Below are 9,133 nucleotides of genomic sequence, written 5' to 3' on the forward strand. Positions count from 1 at the left end.
TATTTTTTGTCATAATAAAACTATAACTAAACCAACCTATAAATAAACCAAAGCATCACACAAATCTTAAACTACAAAGTCCAATGTCACAAATGTATGATGCTTATGATGAATATCAACACAGTGTCGATCTAAATGTTACGTCCATTGCGTCCATGAAAAATATCGTACTGGGCAACAAAAATGAAGTCTAAGTTGATAAATCCTGTCCCATATATATATTTATTACATAGTTTTTTTTTTACTTCCTTTTAATTAAGATTGAAACAATTTTCTAATTAGGTTAAGATGTTGATTGTTTTTTTTAGTGCATGCTGTGTTCTTCTTTAAGTAATTGTGACACTTAGAATAGAATGTTAATTTTGTTATATTTTATTATTATAAACAGTGTGCACATTGTTGAAGAACCAAATAAAATAAATAAATAATTATCGAAATATCTCTAACAACGTGTAGAGCATATTCAGACCTACAATTTCCTTTTTGTTTTTATTTATTTTTGACAAAAATTGCTCCGAAAATCTCCAGCGCTTCGTCCGTCCTTCCAAAATTTCTGTATATCCAATTACCAGAATATGTAAGATTAAACATTTCAGCGAACAATTTTCGTTAGTAAGCTGACGTGTCTCCGCTCAACGCTGACACTGTGGGAGCCGCGTATTATATTTGCATTACTGTTACACTCGTTATCAAACGCTTCCGTTTTAAAGTTTGCCTAGTTAAACAAACTTCGGTTGATATAATTTTGACGTAGCGCTGTGAGGACTTACGCTGGGATTTTCCCAACCAATGGGAATACACAGTGCGGACTCAGCCTTAATACGATGTTGGGATCATACCCTAGACGTCAAACCGATTTTTTACATAACAAAATATTACGTTTAGACTTAATTAAGTATTGCTTTTCTGCACATATAAGAAAATTGTCCATTGATTTTCTATGGCACGGGAACACTCTCGTATATTGAAATAGTTCCAATTCTCTATCTCTCTCTTCTCTCAAAAAATTCAGAAACTTTTTAGACTTGGGTTTCGAATCCAGGACCTCCGTTCAGCGGTCGTATTTCTAGCCACTCAGCTAACAAGGCTCTATGCTCTCCTATTGAGCTTAATATATATACAAACAAATCTTTTCGTCATTTAAATCCATTATTTAAAAGATAATTAAATACTATATTTTCTTTAAAAATATAACATTTTATAAAACGTTTTTTCGAGCCGAATTTAGCCTCTAGTTCTATTCACAATAAACGACTCTATTAACAAATAACTCAATTAGTACAGACATAATTGACCAACATTCTTTAATTATGAATTCATTCTATCATTATTAACTTATTTCCCCGAGGAAAATAACCTCATTAAACATTTACAACTATACCATAAGCAATTTTAATGTTTACTAAATCCGTCACTAGATGGCGTTGTACCCTTTTCTGCATCGCGCTATGGTTCTGTTTTCCTCGAACTATATAGCAAATGAGTTGCGGTGCGTTCTTCGTGCCTCAATCTATTGAGTAAGGAAATTATTGGGCCTTGGTAACTCTAGGCTATGTCCTATTGGGCGAATGTATTTTTGTAGGGTACAGGTCGTCCCCTGGAGTCGCGGGCCTACTTTGCACGCGATTCGGGTGAAGCGATCTGCCCTTGATAAAATTAATTGATCATTATTACTTAATTACGAATATAACGAAGTCGATAGGTATATATTACATTTTTTACAGTTTACAATGTCCAAATTGATTATGGTGATTGTATGTTGAGTATTTGATTAAAAAAATTACCATTACAAAACTGTTTAATCTTATTATATATGTCTTGATACTAATTAAACTATTTATTACTTAGTCAAATACGATTAATAACTACGTACGACATAGGTATAAACACTTAAAAAAAATAAAAATAATCGTCTTCAACATATATTAAACTGTAATTGAACGCAGGAATGTTATAGAGCTACATAACTTCAACCTATCTGCAATGCCTTGAAAAATCAACATTAATATAACTATTCTTTAAAAAAAAATTACTGTTTAATCGATCGCCATAATAAATGGCAATTTTTTTTTTTTTGATAAAGTTTGGCGTTCGCGTATATGGGCCACCTAATGGTAAGAGGTCACCATCACCCATAAACAATGACGCTGTAAGAAATATTACAATTCCTTACATCGTCAATGTGCCACCAACCTTGGGAACTAAGATGTCATTTCCCTTGTGCCTGTAGTTACACTAGCTCACTCACCCTTAAAACCGGAAAACAACAATACTGAGTACTGTTATTTGGCGGTAGAATAAGTGGTGGTACCTACCCAGACGGGCTTGCACAAAGCTCTACCACCAAGTAAATGTATTTACAACATTTTGCAAGTGCAATTATAATTAAAGTACTTAGGTAATCATTATAACAAGATTGATCGAATAAATTCGTATAAATCAAAGTTAAAGTATACTTTATTCAAGTGGGCTTTTACAAGCACTTTTGAATTGTCATTTAACAATTAAGTGAAGCTACCATACTATACTATATACAGATAATTCATATAAACAAATTTATAGTTACTACACTAGCTCGGTAAACTACGCTATCAAACTATACGCTGCAAATAATTACGCAATGATTTTGCAAGAATGCGATACAATTGTCTATTGTCAATTAAATATGGCGTCCGGGGCATAGATAAGCTCTAGAGACCCATGTGTGTTGCATTTTTAACGTCATGTTTATGTAAGTAGGAATACCGGTCGATTTCCACATACAATTACATAATATTATAATAATCTTTGATATGTTTATAATTTTTTAATGTGTAATTATATTATGTCACCGTAAAATTGTAAATACGTATACATAAGATTCTACGTCGCGACATTATATAATTTCAAAAGATTTTGAATGGCGATTCAACTTACAATGAAACGTACAATTTATCTATAGTTCGTAATCTTTCGGTAGTGTTAGGTTAGGTTTTTCACTTTCACTTCGATTGTTTGTAATTGTATGAAAATTAACGCGGTTAATTGTGACCAGTACGTTACGGTTCTGAATTTTTCGGCAATTTAATCTTTAATCTATCTAGATAGTTTGTACTCTAACGATATCTACGCTAAGCTACGCTTGATGCTCTCCAAACTTCGAATTACTTTTTCTAGACATGATTAATCAAAGGTCTTGTAGTAATCTCACACTTGGGAGCGAGTAGGGAGCTATTAGCAAAGGTTAATAACTAATGTAACAAAATTATTTAGACATAAATACTATTCATTTGATTATATATTGTCTTCCTAATATAATTGGGCGCAGGAGAAGTTTCTTCAAATTAAGTCCACAGGTGCACCCAGAGGGCTCAGAAACCACGCTTCGCATCAAACTATTAATACTATCACTATCGTTAGATCCATAATTTCATACCCTTAAGGTAAGATTTTTAATGCTTAAACATTTTTTCCTCGTAACCAGAAGCATGAAGATTAATATCTACGAGTATATCTCCTAATCTAACAACTCCCATTCCAATTTTCATCTCCTACTAATCTTCTCAGTGAATTTCCTAAAATATTTTCTTAGATCTCACCAAAATTATATAAAGTCCATTGAAGAAATCGCGTTGTATATAAATCACATGCGAAATGCTATTATGTAAAATAAAGCGTTAATAAATATGTAATTAATTTAAATATTTAACAAAGAACCGTCGGAAGTAGTCGCGTTGTGGAATTGTGTTATTTTGTGTGTGTTCAGTTGACTGGCCCTTTGGGGATTAAATTTGCGGTTTACACATCGGGCCATTGAACGAGCGGATATACGCTTGAAATTGAGCCAGCGATTAATTTCCATATTACGGTTTCAATTTAACAAATTGCATATCATTTGGATTCATTTCTCAGATTTTACACTGTATTTTTTGTGTTAAATAAAAAAAAATCATAGCTATTAAAACGTGTATTGATACTTAGTTTGTTCAGTATTCGCTCAGATCACAGTACTCGACTGTAAACTTACAGTCGAGTATTCAATCTCAAATTATTCAAGTAGGCTCTATTTGATTGTCTAGTGGCTGGCAATAAGCTTTCAAAACCTGAGTTTTTGCCTTCAATACAGACATGGGATCTCAAAATGTTTAGTAGGTTTTTCTAACATAAAATTCTTGAATTTGTTAGTATATACATACATTCACGAGCATCAGAAAGAACGTGAATTATTTCGTAAATGCGAAAAATATGTGATAGTTTAGAAACGTTTTTCTTGTCCTTGAAAGGATAAATTTACATTGTGCTGTGGAAAACTTTGTAATGTAATACTGTATTTCTAAATCTAGCTCCAATAATTAAATAACAGATTTTAACAGAATTGAAGTGATACACCATTAAAATATCAGTTCACGCTTAATATTTCTATGAGATATGGCAACGACGTATCGTTAGTTATCTGGAAGAGATAATTGCTCGCTAAAATTTTACGCTTTTTTTATTCGGATTGTTTTCATATTTTATTTATTTCTTTCGTGTATAAAGTAAAGTATGAAAAAATAAAATGAAATCAGTTAAATATTTTATTCAAAGATTTTTATATATAGCGATATTCGTCATATTACAAAACTATGTGTTATTAATTTGTACCGAGAAAAGATACGCAACATAATATGTTAACTGCGTCTGTTAGTCATCGTATATATTTCGTGCATGACGTCATATCTATAAAACGCTTTTGTTTTGTCGACACAACAGCTGGTAGTAATGCTATGATCCGCTAGATGGCGTTGTAATTAACACATCTATATTAATATTATAAATATGAAAGTAAGAACTAGCGCGCACTGGTAACTTTTGTCACGGTGACTGTTTCGTCACTCTTGTCGAGTCCATGAATGAAGAGTGACAAAACAGTCGCCGTGAAAAAAGAACATAGGCTAATTTTTTGCCTAAGACTAGACAACCAACACCCTAAAACACGAGCGCAGCTGCGGGCGAATACTAGTCTATTATATATATAGTATATTTCAACAACAATGATCGATACGTCAATTATAAACAAAATCATCTCTGTAGAGCACTTTCGTAAGAGGAACTCGAAACTCTTTTTTTTTTTTAACTTTATTCAAGTAGGCTTTATAAGCACTTTTGTATCGTCATTTTACAATTAAGTGAAGCTACCACCGGTTCGGAAAGTAGATTCTACCGAGAAGAACCGACAAGAAACTCAGTAGTTACTCTTTTTTAACATTTAAAACACCACCACAGAATATCTGCTTGAAACATCAGATTGTTTTTTGTGACACTAATAAGCACAAAATATAACGGATACACATTACATACATAAAAGTAATATAGCACTACATGTTGGACTTCAACATTTCTCGAGTAAGAAGCCAAGTAAATTCCTGTATCAAATGCACATTTAAAAAATATTTCAGCATATATGTAATAATTATTTGCTTAGTAGTAGCAATTAAGTGACCAAATACTATCGGCCACGCTAGCCTATTTCATGAGATACCATTCAACCACGCAGGGCATACTATAGTGCACTACTTTGTGTGAAAAAACAGGTGCATTCTCTATTTTCTTACCCTCATAAATCGATCCACATTCGACTCAATTGAAAAAAGTTCAGGCGCAGGAGTATACATCCTTTCAACTTCCAAAATCTGGGCTGTTATTAATATTTCAATAGAAAAAAGTATTAATATGTCAATAGAAAACTCCTTTTTTACGTTACCTGCTTTAATTTCAGAATTTGTCGCATATTCGGCGAAAAAATAATAAAATAACGAACCAAATATGTAATATTATCTATGTTTAATGTAAACAATAACGTTATAAATAAATAACGATATATCGTTAAAACGTTTCAAATAAAACGAAAAAATCTCCAATTCGATGGCCCCAAAAAGGTTCATACCAACATTTAATTACTATAAGCTAATGACATAGTCGCCTAGACTGGCTGAGTACAAATTTCAAATCTTTATTCGAATTTTAAATTTATCTTCGCAAAGGCTCACTCTAGTCGGCCTAATTTATGTACTCACTGACATGATTTCCCGTTTCGTATTTAAACCTTATTTTTAGAACTTGGATTTAATTTAAAAGTTCTGTAGAAGTCTTAATCACAATACGGGTCGTTCTATTGATGCCGTGATTCTGTTGATCAAAGGAATAAAAATGTATAGATAGAAATATTTGTATTTAATTCTTAATTGAAATGTTTGAGAAAAACTTTTAAGATTTTTTTTTAAATGCAATTGGATATCATATGTTAATTGCATTTGATTCAAAGTCAAAAACCTTTATTCAAAATACAAGTGTTTACACTTTCTTATTGATTGTCGAAAATCTATCAACGGTTCGGAATATAATAACTCAGACCTGAGAAGAACTGGCGAAAGAAACTCAGCTGGATTTTTTTTTATAATGTCTATTTACAATTTACAATAATAAACAGTAGATTTAAAAGAGTATCCACTGAGTTTCTTTTTGCTTCTCAAGTTCTCAGTAATAGATAGTTCTTTCGTAATCTGTAGATGCTGTACTTTTTAACCATTTAACGAAAGTTTTCAAACTTACAATTAGTCAATCTTATATTAAATAAATACGAGTAAACTTAATTGTCTAGTCTATGTATATTCGTGCTGGATTTTCTGGTCAATTTATCATTTATGTAGGCGGATGAGCAAATAAGCAATAGCCTACTTGACATTGATAATAAGTGGTTACCACTATTCAAAGACAAAGGCGCTGAAATAAATATTAACCATTCCTTACATCGATATACCACAAACTTTGGGAACTAAGATATTATGGCCCTTGAGCCTGAAGTTACATTGGCTTAATCACCCTTCAAACCAACACAACAATACTGGTTTGGCTGAATATCTGATAACTGTGTCCTACCTTGCTTGGTCGACTTGCAAAAGACTCTACCACCAAGTTAATATTTTATACTAAAACCTTTTCGAAACTTGCTGAATATTCTGGTATATTCTTACATATATTGGTTTAGTCTCTGCTTAGTTAGGCATTAAAAAAATGTCGCAAATTATTTCTAAATCAAATTTCTTTACATATGGAATAGAACGCAACGACAACAACAGCCCTTAAATTTCCCATTGCTGGGCTAAGGCATCCTCTCCCCTTAAGGAGATGGTTTAGAACATATTCCACCACGCTGTTCCAATGTAATTTGGTGAAATACACACGTGGCAGAATTTCTATGAAATTAGACACATGCAGGTTTCCTCACGATGTTTTCGTTTACCGAGACAAATTATAAACACAAATTAGGAACATGAATACTCAGTGGTGGTTGCCTGGGCTTGAACCCGCAATCATCGGTAAAGATGCAAGTGTTCTAACCACTGGGTCATCTCGGCTCTATATAGAATAGAACGCACGCTCGTTTAATTTTAATACCGTTGATGTTGTGGTTAACAAAAGTATTGAACACGGTCGGTTTGATAACGAAGTTGGGAAGTTTGTTTGAAACTATTGGACTAGTTACCAAAAACGCGCTGTAAGAGGATTACCGAATGAACGGAATGTGAATATATGTATATTTTTTATTAAATAATATTCTATTTTAATCTGTATAACGTTCATTCAATATATTCATTCAACTGTCATTACGAAATGACAGGATTGTTGTTGGTACACACGTTATTGGTACATTTAATAGCTGTTACTTTCTTCTTTCCTTCCATGTGAAAATTAGACCCAAAAATGCTCGTTATTAGAATCAAAGACTAATTTATCGTGCAATGCTATTGTTTTAACTTTGCCGATCCATAAATATTTCTTTGTTTTAAATATATATAGATATTTATATAAAGTATTTAACAGAAGATTAACTCAACTTTCATGTAGAATCAGGACTAGATTTGGGGGGCGGGGCAATCACCCTGGGGCCTCAAGACAAGAGAGATTCGGAGGACTTAAGAATTTATCGTCCTTTCTCGTCGTTCCTCGTGGGAAGATCAAGCTGGTCTGATTTGACAAATCACTCAGGTCAGACTCTTACCGAGTTTGCTGATGTTCCGTGATTTCAATCAGCTACAGTCCAATAGTGTTTCTTGCAACAAATCAACTCTTAACAAAGGGTCCCAGACCTCCAAATCCGATTTTGAACATCAAAATGTTGGAAAACAACGACTACTAAGTTATATGTTCTAGAGTTGCTATACATTTAATACAACAACAGCTTGTCAATTTCCCACTGCTAGCCTAAGGCCTCCTTATCCTTTGAGGAGAAGATTTGGAGCATATTCCACCACGCTGCTCAAATTCTGGTTAGTAGATTTATATGTGGCAAAATTTCGTTGAAATTAGACACATGCATCCTCACGATGTTTTCCTAAACCACCGAGCTCCAGATGAATTATAAACACAAATTAATCACATAAAAATTCAGTGGTGCTTGCCTGGGTTTGAACCCTCAATCATCGATTAAGATGCATGCGTTCTAACCACTGGGCCATCTCAACTCTTACATTTAATACAATTCTTTAAGTTACGTAACAAAAGTGTTTGTAAATGCCTTCTCGAACAAATGATATTTTTGTTTAAGTAAAAATAATATGCTTAAAATATTAAAGCTTTGAACAAACTTCGTAGACGTCGCCATTTTGCAAATGTTCGTAACTTTCTAGCACTTTCTAGCTGCTAATGACAACTTCCGCCACAGAATAAATAGTTTCGGTGAGTTTAGACTTTACAAATTTAATAGTTAATTATGCGACAATCGGCCGTAATGAAATAACTACCGTAATTTATATAGTCTTAAGGTTCAGTTTTCATTAGATGAGATGATTAGAAGGATGTTGTTTGTATAACAAAACTATTTGCAGTTCGTTGCATCACTCATATTTTAGGGGTTGGTGATCAGGTGATAAGCATTAAAAAAGTTTATATGTCCTTTCTGATGAGCATCGTGGTCGAGTCGTGTGTGTGTATGCGTGTGCGTGTGTGTGTGTGTGTGTGTGTGTGTGTGTGTATGTGTGTTTCTATGTTGTCTTACATTGGGATCAGAGTAGTGTGATGTTGTCCAATATTTATATTAAAAAAAATATTTATTATGTATATGGGTTGTCTGGAATAGATAGCTAATTAGCCATAAGTCCGCCCTTTTGTACAA

General features: G+C 33.0%; 1 non-coding gene across 1 annotated transcript; it reads left to right on the plus strand.

Annotated features, from left to right (window-relative positions):
* Positions 1-1,500: 1,500 nt before the first annotated feature.
* On the plus strand, positions 1,501-1,648 carry LOC124538117. The gene has a single exon (XR_006966964.1). It is a non-coding gene; the product is annotated as a U12 minor spliceosomal RNA (small nuclear RNA).
* Positions 1,649-9,133: the final 7,485 nt, after the last annotated feature.

The sequence above is a fragment of the Vanessa cardui genome, chromosome 19 (genome assembly GCF_905220365.1).
Source record: "Vanessa cardui chromosome 19, ilVanCard2.1, whole genome shotgun sequence".
Classification (NCBI taxonomy): domain Eukaryota; kingdom Metazoa; phylum Arthropoda; class Insecta; order Lepidoptera; family Nymphalidae; genus Vanessa; species Vanessa cardui.